This window comes from Eptatretus burgeri, chromosome 8 (assembly GCF_056783735.1).
Source record: "Eptatretus burgeri isolate ZD-2024b chromosome 8, Ebu_testis_v1, whole genome shotgun sequence".
In the NCBI taxonomy this organism is placed as follows: Eukaryota; Metazoa; Chordata; class Myxini; order Myxiniformes; family Myxinidae; genus Eptatretus; species Eptatretus burgeri.
The window spans coordinates 24,016,820-24,039,643 of NC_140968.1; the positions used below are offsets into that span (position 1 = coordinate 24,016,820).

At 45.6% G+C, this 22,824-nt stretch overlaps 1 protein-coding gene across 7 annotated transcripts in view; it reads right to left on the reverse strand.

Annotated features, from left to right (window-relative positions):
- The window catches only part of TBC1D5 (TBC1 domain family member 5), a 123,277-nt gene that overhangs the window by 95,693 nt on the left and 4,760 nt on the right, over positions 1 to 22,824 (reverse strand). For 3 of the 7 annotated variants that reach the window (XM_085891171.1, XM_085891177.1, XM_085891170.1), the window contains exon 1: positions 6,850 to 7,130. The exons of 1 other annotated variant lie outside the window; for it this stretch is intronic. The gene's annotated coding sequence lies outside the window, so the exon portion shown is untranslated. Of the gene's footprint in view, positions 1 to 555; positions 647 to 6,849; positions 7,131 to 15,268; positions 15,289 to 22,824 lie in introns of those variants that run through there. 3 more of the 7 variants (XM_085891173.1, XM_085891174.1, XM_085891176.1) reach the window with 3 other exon arrangements.

The following is a 22,824-nucleotide window of genomic DNA, read 5'->3' on the forward strand; positions in this document are numbered from 1 at the left end:
TTTTGTTAAATTAAAGGGATAGTTTGAATTTATGATTGGAATGATGCTGTTTGGAATGAAAATATGGAGAGATTGAGTTTGAAGGAGAATCAGGAAATAATGAGTGTTTCCACCGGTGACATTCGCGGATTCGGCATTTGTAGTTTTGCCATTTTTAGCCCAAGTCCTTCATGAACCGGCTGTCCAGCGGTTGTCTAGCCCCTCCCGTGCATAGCACGGGCACCTGGCTAGTGACTTATAAAGACAGTTTAATAACTTTGACAACTATTGCCAAAATGTATTTGAGGAAAAGAGCCATAGTATGTCATTGCCTGCATTCTGGCAACAAAATTGACCTTAACGGGATCTGTGTCCGAGACACGACGTAAAACAAACGACAGATTGAAACTGGAGGCACTGCAAATCAAGAGCCAAGAGGGTCGTCTGGCTGGGGAGACTGTAGACATAGCCACACAATACACACCACTGATACAAATGGCAAAAGTTGCTTCGTGCAATTAACTGCACAAGGTGAACAATAAAAAAACAACACTCGATCACTAACACTATGCTCACACGTGCACAATGCCGAATGGAAACTTCACCAATCACACAAGCCACACGTCACTATGTCCATCCCGGACACGAAACCGGTCATGTTCCTGTCCTGCAAACAAAAAACATAATAAGAACTGGAACACACACCCACTCACCCTCATACATACAATCCAAGATGGTAAAAAAAGCAGAGCAGACCAAATGATGTGATTGGCATTTAGTGCTTAACGTTCGGCAAACTAAAAACACTCCTCAAATTGACCTTACGCACCAGAACATGACCGGAAATGAATCGTCACCTCGTGAATAAAGAGCAGATACGTTCTGAGGCTCGGTGCCTCTTGGCCTGAGGAAGCGGGTGAAACGGCACCTGAGACCGGGTCTGCTTTTGCTTACTTATTACTGAACTAGCAAATACAACCCGTCACTTCGCGGACAGGAATATTAAGGGGAGGGGAAGAAGGAAGGGAGGGAGAGGGGTGAGAGGGTGAGAGAGGAAGAGGGGTGGAGAAGGAGGAGACAGAGAGAGAAGGGAGGGAAAGAGGAGAGGGGGGATTCTGGCTGATGTGACGTCCAGTTTAACGTCCATCCGAGAGATGGCACACACATTGATGCATCACCCTGCCTGTGCAACACCGGGATGGCAGTTTATAGCTGGTTGAGATTCAAACCCAGGCTAAACAGCTTCGAGCGAGCATGCGTACCTCTCGGCTATCCTGCCGTGATCTGGCTATTCTGGTCAGGTCAGGTCAATATGGGAGCATGCGGGGGAGCAGCACGTCGTGTCCACTTTCCGCCGATACTCCAGGGGCCTCCGTCTGGCCATCCCCATCTCCTTGAGATGCCGATCAACCTGCTGAAACCACGAGGCACGTGGTCGGCCCATTGGTCTCCTCAACTCATGAGGCTCCCTCGCTGAGAGAATCTGGTGAGCAAGATCGATGTCAGGAAAACGAGCCACATGTCTATACAACCGCAGCTGACGCTCATGGACTATGCAGATAACAGATCTCATTTGAGTCTCTCTCAGCAACGGCTCATTGGACACAAAGTCCGACCAGCGAAAGCCTAGGATTCTCCGAAGAGACCTGGTACCAAAGGAATGAAGTCTGCATCTCAGACCCCTGGTCAGAGTCCAAGTCTCACATCCAGTGAGCGAGAATGGAAGCTCCAAGGACCTGAAGACTCGGACTTTCATCCTGCCGCACAGGTACTGGCAGTGCCACACCCTATGATCCAGTGCATCCAAGACTCCCCAGGCCCGATCCAGACATCCATTGACCTCTGGCTCACAGTCAGCAGAGACATGAATATCACTGCCAAGGTAAGTGAATCTCTGTGAGCTCAACATCCTCGCCACAAACTGGTACAGACAAGATAGCAGCCTCCAAGATGTCATTGAAAGCCTGGATCTTCGTTTTGACCCAGGAAACCCGTAATCCCAGCGGCTCCGACTCCTCATTGCTCCGACTCCGACCCATGCCGAAACTCTCGTCTGCATTCGGTGATGAACTGAAGGGCAAGGATACGGTCAATCGTTGACCTCTTTGGTGTAAAACCTGACTGCTCTGGGCGCTGGTACTCAAACAGATGGTGGTGAATCCTCTGAAGAATTATCGGAGCATAGACCTAGTCCGGCACTGACAGCAGCATCACCGCTCGGTAGTTGTTGCAGTCCTGGTGATCACTCTTCCTTTTCCAGAGAGGAAGACAACAAGGCCCCTCTTCCAGTCAGTTGGGATGATTCCAATGTTCCAAGCAGAGTGCACAACTGCATTCAATGACATGAGCACAGCATCTTAACTAACCTTGAGAAGTTCAACATGGATGCCACAGATCCCACGAGCTTTACCCCATTTCAACCGGTTCACTGCAGCCTGTGTTTCCACAAACGAAGGTGGACCACATTTGATTGGAGGGTCAGCAATCGGGATAGTAACACCTCTGACATCCAACTCAACAGCCGGTGGTTCAGCCTGGTACAGACGCTCAAAGTAACCGGCCCAGCGGGCCTTCACTTCGGACTCCTTTGTCAAGAGGCCACCACCCTTGGCTTGAAATGCAATACACCGAGGGACGGACTTGGCGGAATGCAATGCACGAATTCCCCTGTAAGCAGGACGAGAATCACTTGACCACTGGTGATGCTTTACCCCCTTACAGGTTCCATGCACATCAGCCTCCTTCAGCACATGTACAGTTTTACGCCTCAACTCCCCGAACAGCTCAGCTCTATCAAGCCTGGCCCAGCGACTCTGGTCAATGGTATCCAGTGTCCATTGAGACACAAAATTGAGGGAAGTTGGAAAGGAATCCCGCACAACCGAGAGATGACCAAAGTGCCGTGGGATTGAAGGTAAGACGGATGGGGTGAAGGAGGGATTTTTGAAAGGATGTTTGATGGATGGGAGATTATTGGTGGACCGTTGAAAGGGGCCGAAAGGGTAATGGAGGAATGATTGAAAGTAACAGAGGGATTGAACTGATCGATGATGTGAAGGACAAAAGATTGAGAGTAACAGAAGAGGAGTGGGGGGGGGACACATTACATGGGACAAACACAACCTAGCCAACGCATGCCCCCCAAATAGGCCTTTGACAAGAGACCAAGGACTATCTATTCAAAGACTAGTGAAATAACTGATCCTCAGGTCACCTACGTGTCCATGTATGCTCTCCCCTTGGGGTAAATTTTCCAAAACCATATATAGGGTGTCCCAAAAAAGATACAACTTTTAAAATGCTTCGATTGATCCTAAAAATGCAGTAATTTTGTCACTAATGTTTCATTTCTTGTTGCAGAGACCCTGAAGTTTATTTTTATACCAAGCAAGCGCCAGAAAAATACCAAGACTGACCGTACAACAACGGACGAAAATTGTTCAACTTTGGCACCAGACGAAAAGTGTCATACAGGTGCAACGTCTTTACTCGAGACATTTCGGTATCCACTTGCGCCATGCACCAAACTTTCAGACAATAAAGTGCACCATCGCAAAGTTTACCAATGTGGGAACCATCTGTGACCTTCACAAGGGTCACAGTGGTTGGAAGAGGACAGGTCGGAGTGAAGAAAATGTGGAAATGGTGAGACAGGCAGTCGTTCAGAGTCCAAAAAAATCGATTCGACGAATTTCTGCCGAGACAAACATTCATAAGAGCACCATTCAGAGGATCCTTCGCCAAGACATTCATGCCTTTCCATACAAAATTCAAACGGAAACGGTGCTTACTGATCAACAGAAATGCAAAGACTAGACTTTGCAAATTGGTTCTCAGGAAAGTTGGAGGAAGATGCAGACTTCCTCAAAAAACTTCACATGACGGACGAATGCCATGATCACTTGTACGGGGAGGTAAACAAGCAAAACTTTCGGAACTGGGGAACTGAAAATCCTGGTAATGCATCAACTGAACTGGTGCCTCGATCTGTTCTCAAAGTCACCATGTGGGTGGCGGTTGTTTGGTATGGGATAATTGGTCCATACTTCTTTGAAGATGACCAGGGACACACTTGCTCGGTAAACCAGAGGAACTATCGCGAAATGATTCAGGAATTATATCTGCCTGAGCTACGTACTCAGGCCCGTAGGAGAAACAACCTGATCCAGATGAGAACCCAGTGGTTCCAGCAGGATGGGGCACCTCCCCATACAGCCAGGGAAACAAGACGTTTTCTCAATCAACATTTTGAGGGCCACTTTATCTCCCTCTACAAAGACGTTGAGTGGCCACCGTATTCCGCTGACCTTACTCCTCCAGACTTCTTCTTGTGGGGGTATCTCAAGGACAGGATCTATGGAAACCCTAGGCCTCAGACTCTTGATCAGCTGAAGGAAAACATCCAACGAGAAATCCAGAACATTCCTCAGGAAACGTTTCCCAAAGTGATGGAGAACATGACAACACGTTTGTAGGCAGTGATCGGACAACGTGGAGCCTACGTCGAACATGTGTTCTAAAAGAAAACGACGATTCTATACCAAAATTTAAATTTTGGTGGCAATTTTGACATTGGTACAATAAACTTCAACCTTTCAGCTTTCTATCCAGCCATATATCTTTCAAAAAATATATATGTTATGACCATCCTCTTTGCAGATGAAAAGTTGTATTTTTTTGGGACACCCTGTGTATATATATATATATATATATATATATATATATATATATATATATATATATATATATATATATATATATATATATATATATATATATATATATAGAACTAGAGTGTTCGTCTGTCTCCCGTTTCCGGTGGCCACTTCCTGCGCTGCATTTGAAAAGCTGTACACGCAAACAAAACCCAACATTCACTTTTTTCTTGTCCCTTCTAGTAATCTTTTAAAATCAAAATGAACATCTGGATTAAATCAGAATTAATCCAGATCTCCATGGGGTAACATGTAATTTGAAATATAACTATCTTGCCCTGTTCTTCAATATATTGAACCTCTGCCACCCAACGTTGCACCACCATGTCACAGTGGGCGGTGTACGCAGCTCAGAGTTTCGGCCCTCAGTGAAACCAAGAGTGTGAAACAATAATTTCCCTTTTGAAATCCATGAAATAATTTATATTTGATAGATTCACTTAAAAACTTTCACCATCACTATGGACGGGTACTTTTGCTCGTGATGACGTACATAACAAAAATGAAACTTTTTCAATTTCCTAATTTTTTTGAAATTTCATTTCCTTTAAGCCTTAAAAAGGTAACTGACATTAAATTGATTTTCACAGAAATTTGAATTATCCACGGATGTTTAAACAGTTTTTTAACTTCCCATGAATGCTTAATGGTGAATGGCAGCACAAAAGTGAAAATAAATTCAATACATCAAACCCAAAAGGGAAGTCCACGATTAAACAAACAAAAAGCCAAAAAAACATTGATTATAATCATTAAATCAATTACAGTGTGCTGTATATCTTGCTGGAACAAAATGAAGGCACAAGAAGACAAAGCCACAGAACATTTGACATTTATTGCAAGCCTTGATATGTAAAATCGGTTATTTTTGTAAATACAGTTGAGTGAGAGTGTGAGAGTGAGGAGAGAGCGAGAGAGACAGTGAGGGTGAGGAGAGACAGAGCAAGAGAGTGAGAGAGTGGGAGAGTGGGAGAGTGTGTGTGGGAGAGTGTGTGTGGGAGAGTGTGTGTGAGAGAGTGTGTGTGTGAGAGAGAGTGTGTGAGAGAGAGTGTGTGTGTGAGAGAGAGAGAGAGAGTGTGTGTGTGAGAGAGAGTGTGTGTGTGAGAGAGAGAGTGTGTGTGTGAGAGAGAGAGTGTGTGTGTGAGAGAGAGAGTGTGTGTGTGAGAGAGAGAGTGTGTTTGTGAGAGAGTGTGTGTGTGTGAGAGAGTGTGTGTGTGTGAGAGAGTGTGTGTGTGTGAGAGAGTGTGTGTGTGTGAGAGAGTGTGTGTGTGTGTGTGAGTGAGAGAGAGAGAGAGAGAGTCAGAGAGTCAGAGAGTCAGAGAGAGAGTCAGAGAGAGAGAGTCAGAGAGAGAGAGTCAGAGAGAGAGAGTCAGAGAGAGAGAGAGAGTCAGAGAGAGAGAGTCAGAGAGAGAGAGAGTCAGAGAGAGAGAGAGCGTCAGAGAGAGAGAGAGAGTCAGAGAGAGAGAGTCATAGGGAGAGAGTCAGAGAGAGAGAGTCAGAGAGAGAGAGTCAGAGAGAGAGAGAGTCAGAGAGAGAGAGAGAGTCAGAGAGAGAGAGAGAGTCAGAGAGAGAGAGAGTCAGAGAGAGAGAGAGAGTCAGAGAGAGAGTCAGAGAGTCAGAGAGTCAGAGAGTCAGAGAGTCAGAGAGTCAGAGAGTCAGAGAGTCAGAGAGTCAGAGAGAGACAGAGAGACACAGAGAGACACAGAGAGACACAGAGAGACACAGAGAGACAGAGAGAGAGAGAGAGAGAGAGAGATAGAGAGAGATAGAGAGAGATAGAGAGAGATAGAGAGAGATAGAGAGAGATAGAGAGAGATAGAGAGAGATAGAGAGAGAGATAGAGAGAGATAGAGAGAGATAGAGAGAGATAGAGAGAGATAGAGAGATAGAGAGAGATAGAGAGATAGAGAGAGATAGAGAGAGTGAGAGAGTGTGTGAGTGTGAGAGATCTAAAACATGAGTTCATGAAATAAACTGGGAAAGTAAAATCCTCTCCTCCGGACGTGGTAGGACGCGTCGACAGACGTCACGCGGCTTAAAGTGCACGTGCAGGGAACGGGACGCCAGTTGTCGCCGAGTTACGTCAGCAGGTCCTCTCAAGGACGTCGAGACACACGACTGTACATTGAGGTGCCGCCCTGAAGCTCCCCAGTACCTGCGGTCGTGTAATACACCTCACTCCACGGCCCTGTATCACTTCCTGCTGTTTTTCGCTCCTTTTTTTCTTTTCTTCTCTTTTCGATCCTCTCGACTTTCCTTTCACGACATCCTCGTCTCACTCATTCTTTCTTTACTCTTTCCTTCACGTCTTCGTCGTTCGTCTCCTTCCTTACGAACACGCAGTTCCAGCAGCTCAAGGGGAGCATATCAGGCTTCAAACAAATCACTCCTCTTCTTCCTCTTCCTCTGTTACTCTTTCCCTGCTCCATCGCCTCGCTCCTCCCCCCACCGACCTCGCTTCCCCTCAATCCCTTCGCAAACGTCCTGTTAAATCATTGTGTTCGCTGTTACGTTCACTCGGAAGATGATGATGATATCCTTTGGAGGGAAAAGAATAAGAAGACTATACTTTAAGAATGAAAGCGTCACCATCCCTGCCATTGTAATGCCAAGAGTGTGTTCCGTTAGCAAGCGGCTTGCTTGATTCAAAGTGCTCAAGCAAGAATTCAAGCGGAACGGAGTGCTTGGCACAGCTTAACATGGCGGTATTCAATGTGAGCACGTTGAGCTGCAATAAACTTGCAGGAGCAATGACGCTCGGGAAGTGAAGCCACCGGAAGTGCTCCGGCGGCCATGTTGGAATGCCCATCGTTTATTTATTTATTTAATATACAATGTCAAGGCTCGTGTAAAAGCTAACACACAGAACATATAACAAGAGGGACAGGAGAGGGAAGCACAAAACGGTGGGGAATGGACACGTGAGATCTGTGAAAGGGAGCGGGATGGGGTGGGGTACACTTGGTAAACAAGATGGACAGCACAGGGACTTTCAGGAAGGAAAGCAGGGAATTTGAAGAAGGTGGGTTTGGGGTGGATTAATGGGAGAATAAAAGATCATGGTTTTGGACAGGGTAAGATAAGAGATGGTGGTGGAACAGCTGTTTTGAAGACCTGGAGGAAAGAGTGAGATTGAAGAGTGTGTGGGAGTTTGTTCCAAAGGTGGGAAAACAGAGGAATAAAGGTCAGCAGTGATTCTTGATGTTGGTAGTTTTACCAGAAGGGGGTTGCTGGCAGACCTTGAACGCCCTGCGGAAATATGGGGGGGGGGGGGAGACAGTGGAAGACAGAAAGACCACCGACCTGCCTGCGGTGAGAGAGTGAGAGACCCAAAGATTGAGCCTCATCGCGTGAGATACCAATGATCCTAAATGCCTTGGTTTCCACAGTGTGAAGCTGAGGAAGGTGAGGGGCAGGAGCACCAGTCCAGAGGGGAGAGCAGTACTCCATCAGGCTGTGGATGAAAGCTTTGTACGTTGTTCGGAACTCAGGTGTGCCAAGGAAGGACTTTGCATGACGGAGGATGCCCAATCGGCGACTGGCTTCGGAGGCCAGCTTGGAGATGTGGCTTTCCCAGGAATGATCATGGCAGATATTGCGACCCAAAAGTTTGAATGAAAGGACTTCTTCAAGAGAATTGTTGAGAAAGTACACGAGAGTGGTAGGGGGTCCAGACGGTCCTTTTAAAGAGACAAAGTGAGAGTGTAAGATTTGTCAGGGTTGAAAGGCATGTTCCACATGTTGGACCAGTTTGTGATTTTATCCAGATTTGCAGAGAGCGAAGAGGCTGCTGCTTGCCAATCTGAGGGATGACAGATGGTACGGCAGAGGGTGGAGTCATCAACAAAGAGACAAAGAGGATTTTCCAGAGAGTCGGAGAGATCATTGACAATCGGAGAGATCATTGACAAGCCAGATTTTGTAAACAAGCCACAGGAAGCGAAGGAAGTGATCGTTGTCAAAGATCGTTTTCATGGAAGATTGTCGACCCTCTTGAGTTATTTGCTCCCTAATTGTGAGAGACTGAGTGGGGATTCGTCCAGCATCAAGATGATGTGACTATTTGTGGAATTTTCGGTAACTCATCCCAGGTGGCCGGTGAGTCCTGCTGATGATCAGGCACAGATCGATCCTCATCAAGGTGGAGTTTTTTTTTGATGACTTTGCCCTGCCATGTTCTTTCTATATCTCTGGTCAGAAGATAGGTCGTCGGTCTCGACTCAAGGTCCGATGTCGTCTGAAATGCCTTTCGTTTTTATCTACTCTTTCCTTTAAAATGTCATTATACTTCACCTGTTGTGAAGAAATGAAAATCCTCTTCGTCTTCTTCGATTTGCCTTTTCCTTTCTGGCTGGTAATGGAAATTTAGTTTCCTCAACAAGCGTAGAATGCTGAAATGAGATGGACCATTAACAGTCTCATTCCATTTTACTTTTTTCAGGTTTTAGTGGAGCTACCTTGAACATGATGAGGTTGCACAGTCGTTTGAATCATGAGACCGACCTTCTATTCATGCCTTCGCATCTTGCACGGGGGACCAGGCAAAGGCAAAGGCAAAGGTAGAGTTAAAGGGACGTTCATGTCCAACAGAACACAGAAAAACAACATGATTACAAGTGAATATTTGCACGGGTGTAGTCCAGCGATTGTAGCCACTCGATTGTGATCCATCATGAGTACACGAGTGTAGTCCTGTCATTACAGCCACTCAATTGTGATCCATCATGAGTACACGAGTGTAGTCCAGTCATTACAGCCACTCGATTGTGATCCATCATGAGTATACAAGTGTAGTCCAGTCATTACAGCCACTCGATTGTGATCCATCATGAGTACACGAGTGTAGTCCAGTCATTACAGCCACTCGATTGTGATCTATCATGAGTACACGAGAGTAGTCCAGTCATTACAGCCACTTGATTGTGATCCATGATGAGTACACGAGTGTAGTCCAGTCATTACAGCCACTCGATTGTGATCCATCATGAGTATACAAGTGTAGTCCAGTCATTACAGCCACTCGATTGTGATCCATCATGAGTACACGAGTGTAGTCCAGTCATTACAGCCACTCGATTGTGATCTATCATGAGTACACGAGAGTAGTCCAGTCATTACAGCCACTTGATTGTGATCCATCATGAGTACACGAGTGTAGTCCAGTCATTACAGCCACTCGATTGTGATCCATCATGAGTATACAAGTGTAGTCCAGTCATTACAGCCACTCGATTGTGATCCATCATGAGTACACGAGTGTAGTCCAGTCATTACAGCCACTCGATTGTGATCTATCATGAGTACACGAGAGTAGTCCAGTCATTACAGCCACTTGATTGTGATCCATCATGAGTACACGAGTGTAGTCCAGTCATTACAGCCACTCGATTGTGATCCATCATGAGTACACGAGAGTAGTCCAGTCATTACAGCCACTCGATTGTGATTCATCATGAGTACACGAGAGTAGTCCAGTCATTACAGCCACTCGATTATGATCCATCATGAGTACATGAGTGTATTCCAGCCATTGTAGCCCCTCGATTGTGATCCATCATGAGTACACGAGTGTAGTCCAGTCATTACAGCCACTCAATTGTGATCCATCATGAGTACACGAGTGTAGTCCAGTCATTACAGCCACTCGATTGTGATCCATCATGAGTACACGAGTGTAGTCCAGCCATTACAGCCACTCGATTGTGATCCATCATGAGTACACGAGAGTAGTCCAGTCATTACAGCCACTCGATTATGATCCATCATGAGTACACGAGTGTAGTCCAGTCATTACAGCCACTCAATTGCGATCCATCATGAGTACATGAGTGTAGTCCAGCCATTGTAGCCACTCGATTGTGATCCATCATGAGTACACAAGTAGTGTCAAGATGCCACTTGATTGTGATCCATCATGAGTACATGAGTACTACGCCTGGTGTTGGCTTCGCAGTTAGGGTGGCTGGCTTGGGATCTTCGGGTCCTGAGTTCGATCCCAGTTTCCGCTGAATTAACACGAGGTGGTGTTGACTTAGCCTGTCATCCTTTTGAGGTCGGCGAAATGGAGTACCAGTGTACTGGTACAGGAGCACAGCATCAGCGGCACAGCCATGCCCCAACAAAATGATAGCTACCCAGCAGCCAATCTGCCGTACGCAAGAAGAGTACGGTCCATCCATTACAGCCACTCCACTGTAATCCATCATGAATACACGAGTGCAGTCCAGTCATGATAACCACTCAATTGTGATCCGACATGAGTGTAGTCCAGCCATTATAGCCACTTGATTGTGATCCACCATAAACTAGTGATGATATCTATTATTCATTACTGATGAGAGAATAAGATAAGCTTGCTGTACTTCTTCCTGATGTGCTCCTCACCTTGCTGTTCATTCATTGTTCTCACCAGGTGTTGGATTCGGACTTTACAATAGCGTTCACAGATGCTCTGAATCAGTGCGAAGATGTGATTATTGTGAGTTATGAATCAAATGTGGTCACTCAACGAATCAAATTCAGACATTCCAGCCTCGGTCAAGATAGAATGTGAAATGGCTGACTTGATGCTTGTATTACATGGCATTCTACCATCCATCACCACCAGTAATCATTTAACGCATCGTTCACTGGCTTCACACACTCAAATCACACTGGGTGATGGTGTGACCAGCCGACCTCTGTTCTTCGCTGCTATAGGCCGTAGGCTGGTGTGGATTGATCTACATCATTCGGTGTTGGGATGAAGGATTCTCTTCGCAGTGCAGCAGACCACTTTGTACAAACGTCCTTGTTCTTTGGAAACCTGGAGATAACAAAAAATGGTTTCATAAAAACGGTATAATGTACAATCATATTGCTCTGTTGTGGTTTCACTCATCCTTTGGGCCACTTTAAAAATGCCAATCATGACTCGCATACACATGGATCGTAGTGCCCCATCAACTAAACTGAGGACGCTGAAAATGTTTGGTTCTCCTCGATGAGTGAAACAAATCCCATTGGTAAGTCATCAAGACTGCCACACTCGGGCTGGGCCAGATTGACCATGTGAATGGTGCAAGTGCACCCCCCTCCACATTGGGAGCCCTTCCAAGGTGCAACAGAATGCATTATCGCTGCTCTTTGGCAGCTCAGCCTCTCCAAAACTGACTGGTCTTGGTCCCTCACAATTTATTCGTGATCCTCAAGCCCTTCACCCACAACGACAATGCATGCAATATTGGTAAGCTGGGCCTTATTCCTCAGCCAAGGACCGAGGAACTTCTGCGTAGCGTTATCGTTGGCATGGAAGGTCATGGGAGCTACTCCGAGTTGATCGCCCGACTTGATGACAGAGCAGACCATAGTCGTAAAACTAAATTGTGGGTGAGTAACCTCGTCAAACCCGTGCTGCTGATGATGATGTTAGTCCGAGCCGAGAGGGAAGCTGACTGGCCACTGCACCTCTGGACCATCCAGCAGATGATGCCATACTTCTTCGCTGCTGGCCACTTCAACTATGCCAGGTAGAATATTTTCTTCGAAATTGTTTATTTGACATGTATGTCAAAATACTTACTGACATAAAATAGATGACAGACACCGATGAATACATTATAAATGTATAATGCGTGTAATAACTATATTTTTGTTTAACTCCTTATTACAGACACTGTTTGTATTATCTGCGCTTGATGGAAAAATTGTCAGGACCGTTACTTGAGGAGTTTCTTCGGGGAAACCACGTGATGAGACACAAACCAGGGATATGGAATGTTTTGTGGTCAGATATGTTCATCGAATCGACTTTCATGAGGTATGGACACAGCCCAGGTGGGATCGTAGGTATCACACTGAAACCATCATCCCTGAAAAGATGGGTGCTGTGTCTGCATATATGCAGCCAACTTGTGAAAGACATTTCTGAGCTTAAGACGAATGGTTCCCAAGTTTCAGTAACAGTCCACAAAGAAGAAATGCCCGCCCGGAAACAATCAGATGCAGGAGACAAACGGAACCTACGAGAAAGATTGGCCACATGTATTGACCCTCTACAACCAGAGAATCACCCGGATGGGCTTGTGAACATTGTAACTGGAAGAATAAGTCCAAACATTGTCAACGCTCACATTTCTGTCGGCATAGGAGTCAAGCAGATGAAGGAGTATGAGGAGCAATGGCCAGACAGCTTCAACAAGCCGCTCAGCAAACAAGTAGTCACGATGGCAGTGTCCCGAAAGCAGATAAAGGTCGGACAAACACCTGTATATGACACGGCGCTCATATATTCAAGAGTGTTGGGCCTTCAGGCAGTGAGGGACATCAACCTGAAAGATATCCTGAAGTTTGAGCTCACCCCAGTACCGCCTTCTATGTTTGAAGATAACGGTGACATGCGAATCACAAAATCGAAAGCAGTCTTGAAGCAGAAATTGCAGGTAGAGGTGTCTGACAGAATGTTTCCAGCTGATGGAGCAATCATTGTAGATGGTTGTGCTATGCTGTGGGTGATTCAATGGCCATCGAAAGGAACAGTAGAGGACTATGTGCAGAATCTTCTTTCTTATTTGAGAGATAAGCTGAAGATATGTGATACGTATTTGGTCTTTGACCGGTATTATGACAACAGCATCAAGAAAGTCACGCGAACCGCTCGTGCAGGCAAAGATGCCAGTCGATGACACCAGCTGAATCTGACGACGCCACTCCCTGCACAAAATATCGTTTTGACAGTGACAGAGAACAAAGTCCAGTTTATAAATATCATTTGCAGCTTCATCAAAGACCATCCTGAAGCATTTTCTACCAACACAAAGCTCATATTAACTGGACCTAACCCAATACCTATGGAAATTGCAGAATACCAAGTAGTAGAGAGGCCTGACCTAAGAACCACTCATGAAGAAGCCGATGTTATTATGGTACAACAAATGGTCCTAGCCTCATCAGGAGTTCCAAGTATCCGGGTAATTTCAGACGACACAGATGTATTCATATCGCTGTTGCCTTTTTACCAACTGAAGGAACTGGCATGCAATCTTGTGATGGCTGGTACAAGTCGTGACAGATCGTCTGTTGACATCAAGGCGACAGTGCAGAAGCATGCACATATTGTCACCCAAGTTCTGGCAGCACATGTGGTGGCTGGATGTGAAACAGTTGCCTACCTGTGGGGTATCGGAAAAGGCACAATTGTGAAACACGTCAAAGCTGGTCGTCAATTAAATTATCTTGGTGATCTTGATGCAGAATTACCAGATGTCATATCTGAAGCAACTGCCTTCTTTGCTGCTTGCTCTGGATCCCAGGAAACAGAAGACATGTCAGCTATTCGATTTGATGTCTGGTCTTCAATGATGGCTAACAAGAAGCTGACATCAGCACCAGAGTTAAAAACTCTACCACCAACCACTGTGGCTTTCATCCAACACGTTCTCAGAGCGCACTTGCAGGCAGCAATATGGCAGGCTGCATTAGATCCAGACCCACCAATGATCGATCCAATGAGTCATGGATGGTCACATGAAGAAGTGTCGAGCATGTTGCTCCCTGTGTCTCTGCCTCCGGATGTCATCAGAGCTCCTGATAATGTTCTCAAGATGATCAGGTGTGGGTGCAGCTCAGTACGACCCTGTGCAACGAATAGATGTAGTTGCTCTGCCGCCAGGCTCTCCTGTTCATTGTTCTGTGGCTGCCATGGTATGGAGGAATGTCAGAACGACCAAACAAAGTCTGTATCAGCAAGCGAAGCTGTGGAACTTGAGTGAACACTAGTTATTTGATTTATGCAGCTGTCTTGTCTGTGAGATTGAGTGAAAGAAAGATTTAGTGAAAGCAGAATGAAAGAAGTTCATCAGCAACCAATCAGTGTATTCATAGTTGATAGCATGTACAGACCCCTTTTTGGATTTGAATTTGTGTAAAATTTGTGTAAACCTTGCTTATTACGTTTATTTGGTTATGTGTTAATATAATGAATTATAGTTTGTAGTTACCTAATCACTATTACTCAACTGTACTGTTGGAAATAAATACAATACAATATACTGTTTACCACTTAAATCAGGTTCAAATAGATTTTGAGCATAGTTACGGCTGAAAATAGTTCGGTCGATATTTTTTCAGTCAAAATATATCTAAATAGAAAAATTGCAATATAGACTATTATTATGAGTTGTATGGTTTATTTAAACATACCAGTGTATTCCTTGACCCCCAAAACATAGGGTTTGCCACTGAAATCGGGTTCATATCTCGATTTTTGGCCGAGTTACAGCCAAAAAACAGTTTTGATGGTGGCCATTTTGAATTTTGCTCAAAAAAAAATTGCTCAAGCGTGACAAAGTGGCATCACTGGGATTTGAGTTTAGTATAGTCTATGTTACCAGAATCTGCAATAAAATTGTGTATGTACTCCAAAACACACCTCGGGTAAAATTCCAGTTCTGCATCCAGACTAAAGGGATATAAAGCGTTTAAAGGGTCGATGGCGTCTGAAGGTCAAGAGGGGTCAAAGGGCTCTAAAGGATGTAAATTCATAAAAAGCATCCAAAGGGGGCTGACAGGATGGCTTAGGAGGTACACACACTTGCCTCAAAGTTGTCTAGCCTTGGTTTGAATCCTGACCCAGCTATAAACTGCCATCTTGGTGTTTCACACGTAGGGCGATCCATCGATGTGTGTGCCGTCTCTCGGATGGATGTTAAACGGGGATCTTATCTACCGGCATTCATTGTGGATGTTAAAGATCCCATGGTGTCCTCCGTGAAGAGTCGGGGGGTTATCGTCGGCACCATGGCCAAATTCCAAATTCCTGCCCCAACCAGCAGAGGGCACAGCCACACCCTCAGTCAACGATGCGACCCCGCATTCTTGTACTGCATACAAATGAAGAAGGGTCTATAGGGGTTGAAGCAGTCGAAAGGTTTCAACAGTACATTCCAATAGTACGTCATAGTTAATAGATGTAGTCACGGTGCAACTAACGGTCAAACAGTACAAGAGACATAAGTGCGGAGTGTAAATTTTCTCTCTCTCTCACACACACACACACACACACACACACACACACACACACACACACACACACACACACACACACACACACACACACACACACACACACACACACACACACACACACACACACACACACACACACACACACACACACACACGCACGGCTTTTCATAGTACAGTATAGATCAGGGGTCGGGAACGTTTTTGACTCAGAGAGCCATTAAACAAAATATTTGGAAATCTATTTCAGTGAGAGCCATATAATATATTTTAAGACTGAATTCAACGAAATTTGAGTATAATAAGCCTCTGAATTTATTCTTTTAAATAATGTTGTTATAATACTCACCATTAATGGGACTTCTGGTGCTGCATGGATTTGCTGATGGCTTTGTAGTCTGGTTGGTACTTGGTGAGGTTAAGCTTCATGCAAGCGTTGAGGCTTTCATCCGTTAGACGTGATCGTAGGTTGGACTTGATGTTTTTAAGATGTGAGAATGACTGCTCACATGCATATGTAGATCCAAACAAGGTCAATACAGCAATACTCACACGCTGCAGTGTGAGGTATGTGACAAGAAGCGCGTTCCATGTTTTGATAATCAGCTCGTCTTCGGGTTGAAGTTTTTTCATTTCTGTCCACATGTGCTTGCTCGCCAACTCCACTTTCTGTCGTGCGATTCTTTCCAAATCTTCATTCAGTGACTTGAACTTATTCACCCACATGTCTGAGGCCTTCAGGTCAGCCACTTCTGCTTCAAAATATCTGACGGAGACACCAGGAATGTAACTCAGGTCGGCTGTGTTCAGTGAACACTCGTTTGGATGGGTGATGAACTCAAAAAGACGAGTGTGCTCACGAAATTTTCCAAAGTGTGCTTTGAATGACTGTAGGAGACTGGATGTGAAGCCAGCTAACTGGTGGAGATCAAAGTTTTGAGTGGGCTCACTTGCTGTGCATGCATCTTTAAATTGTCTGTTTTTCAAAATGATGAAAAAAAAAAAAGTTTTTCAAACTCCAATTTTATCTGCGAGCCAGATGCAATCATCAAAAGAGCCATACCTGGCTCGCGAGCCACACGTTCCCGACCCCTGGTATAGATGATGACTTATGAGTACGTGTACATAACAGGGGCAAACCTCTGAACATTTCATTGGTTGTAGCATAGTTTTTTTTAACATACAGTCAAGGCTCGTGGAACAGCTGAAACACAAAATGGATCAGGACAAAACAGTACAGAGGGGGTGGGGGTTGAGATACTAACAGCTGAGTTGAAAGACAAAATAGAGGGAGGCTTGGACAAACAATGGGTGTGGAGAGGAAAGGATGCATGGGGTGGATAGGATGGATACAGAAGGAAATTCATCATAAAGGAAAATGGAAAGGAGGGCTTGGGGTGAATTAACAAGAGTAGAAAACATAATGGCTTTGGATTGGTGGGGTTGACTCAGCCTGCCATCCTTCTGAGGTTGGTGAAATGAGTACCAGTGTACTGGGGTAATAACCATTCGGGGTAACCTGCATTGGAGTGGTGACCTGCCCAGGGCTGTACTCCTTGCCAATGAAACTGCCTCAGCAGCCCTATGTGCCTTACAGCATGAAAGGAATGGTATTATAATATTATTATTTGGATTGGTAATGATCTGAGATGGTGGTGAATAGATGCCTTGAAGACTTCGAGGCAAGAATGACATTGAGCAGAATGTGGAAGTTTGTTCCATATAAAGCGGGAATGTCGTCTTTCGGTGAACAAGGAATGGTGACAAGCCGGGTCACTCCATAGAAGACAACTGTTTTCTCACGATCATGGAGGATGGATTCCTCAGGCATGACAATGGCAATTGGGTGGCTCAGTTACCCTTCAGAGACGACATAAAACTTCCAGACAATTGACCGCTTGCAATCAACCACTTGGAGTCCCTTAGCAAGCTTCTGGAAAAGAAACCAGCCTTGAAACAGCAGTACGTAGACTTTCTGGCGAAACTCTTTTCCAAAGGACATGCGGAGCCTCTCGAACCAGAAACAGGCAAAACGACCAAGATGGTAAATTCCTCATTTTGCTGTATTCCATCCACGCAAACCTGACAATATTTATGTGGCGTTCGATGGCAGTGCGACCTGTTATGATGTCTCACAAATAAGGTACTCTTTTCTACTCCAGACCTCGTTAATAGTCTCTCTGGGGTATTGGTACACTTCATACAAGAACCTATCGCCATCATGGCCGACGAAGAGCGAAGGATCCAAAAGAGTACATCACCTTCTCAATGAAACTATGTGGCAACCGACATTAACCCGGCAGACCTGGCCACTTGCTCCGTCAAAGCCTATGACGTGATGGAGTCATTACGGCCGTCTGAGCCAAAATTTCTCTGGGATTCAGAACTACCCATTAAACCCACTTTGCCTGCTGTCGAGTTGATTAACGATCTGGAGTTTTGTTCCAGAGCACTATTGGCTACCAAGCATGAACATTCATTGGGAACACAACGTTTCACACGTTTCTCAAAGTGGACGTTCAAACCCCCCCCGCCCCCCCCCCCCCCATGCATCGCATATGGGTAGAGTGTCAGAACGAATCATTGGTGTCTGTCGTAGAATCAAAAGACAAGATTCTCTTGGAAACAGAAGTTTCTCAAACCTACGAACTCTTTACTACATTCCTGGTGGAGGTATGCGTTACTGTTAATGCTTGTCACCTTATGCTGGTGTCTACAGATCCAGATGTGCCAGAAATCTTGACACCAGCGGCACTACTTACCATGAAGCCAACACCTCTTCCTGCACCACCAGGCCATTTTGGTTGTCCTCGACATCTTTGGCTGTCAATGGTGACGTGTACAGCATTTGGCGAGTACCTTCTGATCAGGATGGTACAAAGAATATCTCCAAACCCTGCAGCCCCATACATGGTGGAAAGTCAGGAAACACAACCTTTGTGTCAGTGATATCGTTCTGCTGAAGGCGGATGCGCACAGGAACGACTGGCCCCATGGACATGTGATTGAGACATTGCCCAGCACAGACGTTCAGGTTTGAAAAGTGCGAATCCACACCATGAAGGATGGCAAACCCCATATGTACCTGCGACCCGTAGCTGAGGTCATGCTGCTAATACCAGCGAGGGAAGAATGAATTCCTCAATTGTGTGTTTCATATTCTCATGTTATTTTCCACTCTGTCCCTATCCATTAGCCATAGTCTGGTCCATTAATTTAGTGAGTATATCTGATGTATGCCTGGTGTTGGCTTAATGGTTAAGGTGGTGGGCTTGGGATCCTTGGGTCCAGAGTTCAAATCCTGCTCAGGTGTTGAATTAATACAAGGTGGGGTTAACTCAGCCTTTCATCCTTCCGAGGTCGGCAAAATGAGTGCCAGCATGCTGATATCCTGTGTCGGAGTGGCGACCCATCCAGGATTGTTCCCAATAACTAAGGAGACTGCCGAAGCAGCACCAACGCTCTGCACAGAGTATGATCCTGATGGATGGATGGATGGATATCTGATGTACTTTGTAGTCAGTTGACAAATGTTCAACATTATTTTAAATGTTAAATAACAATTTGACTGTTTTTGAGCCAAGGTGGCTACCCTGGTTGTCATGTTCATGTAATTGTTTTTGCTCAATCAATTGCTGTTTTGGTTTAAATAAACACCAAGCGAGGAGTGTGATGGAACAAAATTTGAATGTAAAATGTATATTTTGTTCCACACGTTTTGCCTCGTGCATATTAATTTTTTGCTTCCTGCATGTTTATGCTCCGCCAATGTGCCACATCATCTCCACTGCAAGACCGGCGTTGCCCTGTCTGGCAGGATGTATGGTTGTTGTGGACAAGGCATGGTTTTTACCGACAAACTTGGATTGTTTTAAGTAAAGGAAAAGTGATTTAAACCTCTGCAAGGGTTGGTTAAACTGCTTGGAGCATTCTTATTCAAGAATCTGGACACGTCGACCATTCCAGGATAACTAGTAATGGTATTCTTACCAAAATTGGTGGAGGTATATATTATGATACAAAGATGAAAAAAAAAATATATATATATATATATATATACCCAACAACAACAACAACACGCTCACCTTCTCCCGATTCTGCTACTTCTTCTTCCTCTTAACTTCCTCCTCGTCTTCCTCGATTTCTTTTTTTTTTTACACTTCCATGACCTAATCTGTTGAACTCTCTCATACATTAATATTAACAACAAAAACGATCTTATAATGCTTCATCTTCCTCTCTCACACATGTGGTACTCTTTACTGTTTCACAATGCACTTCTCTTCTGCTATTTTAACAGACTGCTCTCATTTCGACCTCTCCTTCATACCTTGCCTAAAAAATCCAACTATTACAACGCTTCTTCTCTCCATGCTCTGAATTCGCCTTCATTGCACCCATCAAGAATTGTGTTAAATCGCATCTCTGACCTAAAACTTTTAAAAACCACAGTTTGCCATGGATGCTCGCTTTCCATCAACCATTCTTTTTTTCCAACTTCAGTGCCAACTCACCCCCCTCACCCCTCCCTCTCACTCTCAAAGCAACCATCCCACTCTTCTCCCTCCAAGCCTCCCTCTCACCTCTTTCAAAAATTCCCCCCTCACCTTTCTCCCACCTTTCATCCCCTCACTCTTCCTTCTCTAAGTTGCCCCCTCTCATCCACCAACCTGCCTCCCTCCACTGCCCTCTCACCTCCATCTCTTCCTCCACCTCCTCAAATCCTCAACTGCCATCTTCCTTGTCTCTTGTCCCCCCTCTCCCCCAGCACCACAGAGCCTTCTCTCCTCCTCATTCGGCCCCCTCCCCTCGCTATTCTGCAATACCCCACACTCCTTCAGCAACCCTCCTTACCTCCCCCCCTCATCCCTCGTCCTACCCTCCCCCGCCCCCTCCACCTCCTGCACCCAAAGCCTCCTCCCCTACCTCTTCATTAAAAGTGTGGACCTCAAATATCTGGGGCCTTCGCTCAAACCTTTCAGATCTTTCCATGCAGGTTGCCACTGACAAACCAGACATTATCTGCCTAACAGAAACTTTCCTCTCCCATGACGTGTCTGACTCTCAAGTATCTCTCCCTGGTTACTCCCTCTTACGGTATGACAGACCTGAGCCTCGTCCTGGTGGAGGTGTTGCTCTCTTCATCAAAGACTCTATTCCTCACTCTCCCTGCACTGCTCTCACTCCCCCACACCCCCAGGAATACCTCTGGCTTCGGCTTCCCCTCCACTCCCACCTCATGTTTATATGTGTACTGTACCGTCCACCCGACAGTGATGACTCCATCTACACCTCACTCTCCGAAAACATGGACCATCTTCTATCTTCTCATCCAAACTCTCTCTTCCTCTTATGTGGCGACTTCAATTGTCATCACGCCAGTTGGCTAGGTGTGGGTACCTCTCTCACCTGCCATGGGACATCAGCAAAAGCTTTCTGTGACTCATTGGGACTGACTCAATCGGTCAACTTCCCGACCCGGATCTCAACCAATGGTACTCCATCTCTTCTGGATCTGATTTTGACAAATTTCCCTGACAATATCTGCTGCTCTTCCTTCGCTCCAATTGGTTCTTCTGACCACGTCCTTGTTAAAGTGGACATCTCTCTGGCTGTCATCAGAGAACCACCTCACCGCCGTCGAGTCTGGCATTTCACTCAAGCCGACTGGCAGGGTCTCGAGCAGCCATCAAACTTACAGACTGGTCTCCTATCACTACTTTCTCAAACATCAACTCATCCTGGGAATTCTTTCAAAGAAACTTGCTCTCCCTCATGCACAGATTTATCCCCTCTGGAAGTGTTCAGTTGTCTTACCCTTCCTCCCGCCCCTGGTTTACTGAAGCTTGTGGTGAGGCAGTTGTCCTGAAACAACTTGCCTTTGCCTCATGGAAAGCAAACCCAACTGAGGAGCAATCTCAGTTCTTTCCACAAAGCTTCGGAACAAGTGTGTATCTACCCTCAGGAGAGCCAGAAAACAACATCTTTCTCATCTCAAGTCTGAACTCTCAAGCTCTCTCCCTCCTCAAAATCCTGGTGGCGTTTAATCAAATCTGTTTCTGGTGTTTGTTCCGCCTCCATCCCCTCCCTTACCTCAAATGGCCGCACTGCTGATTCCACACGTGATAAAGCTGAATGTCTAAACTCGGTATTTGCAGCTAAATCTTGTGTCCCAAACCCATCACTATCTCTACCCACTTTACCCAGTCGCACCCAACTGTCCCTGGACTCTGTATCCTTTTCTCCTGACAAGGTGGAGAGCTTGCTTTCAAACCTCGAGTCAGATTCTGCAACCGGTCCAGACGGCATCAGCCCACGTGTCCTCAAAGCCTGCTCTTCTGCTCTTGCTCACCCTCTCTCTGTTCTATTCACCCTCTCATTTTCCCAAGGTCATCTGCCATCTGCTTGGAAATCTGCTAACATCACTGCCCTGCATAAAAAAAGGTGCAAAAACAGATCCCTGTAACTACAGACCAATCAGCCTTCTCCCAATCATCAGCAAGGTTATGGAATCCATCATTGCTTCAGACATGAAATCCTTCCTCTTCTCCAATGGCTTGATTTCCAATCATCAATTTGGTTTCAGACCAGGTCACTCTACCCTGGATATGCTGCTACTGCTCTCCCATCAATGGATGGAGGTCCTCAATGCCAGACAGGAAATCCGAGCCGTATCCCTGGACATATCACGTGCTTTGACACAGTCTGGCACCCTGCCCTACTCACCAAACTCTCTTCCCATGGTATTCAAGGCCATCTCCACTCATGGCTCGCAGACTTCCTCTCCTGTCGCAGTCAACGTGTGGCCCTAAATGGATTTCTTTCATCCCCTCTTCCTGTGCAGGCTGGAGTTCCTCAAGGTAGCGTTCTGGGCCCTGTTCTTTTTCTGGTTTTCATCAATGATCTCTCGGACTCTCTGGAAAATCCTCTATTTCTCTTTGCCGATGACTCCACCCTCTGCTGTACCATCTGTCATCCCTCAGACCGGCAAGCAGCAGCTTCTTCGCTCACTGCAGATCTGGATAAAATCACAAACTGGTCCAACACGTGGAACATGTCTTTCAATCCACACAAATCTCACACTCTCACTATGTCTCTTCGAAAGGACCGTTTACAAAACCCCCCATCC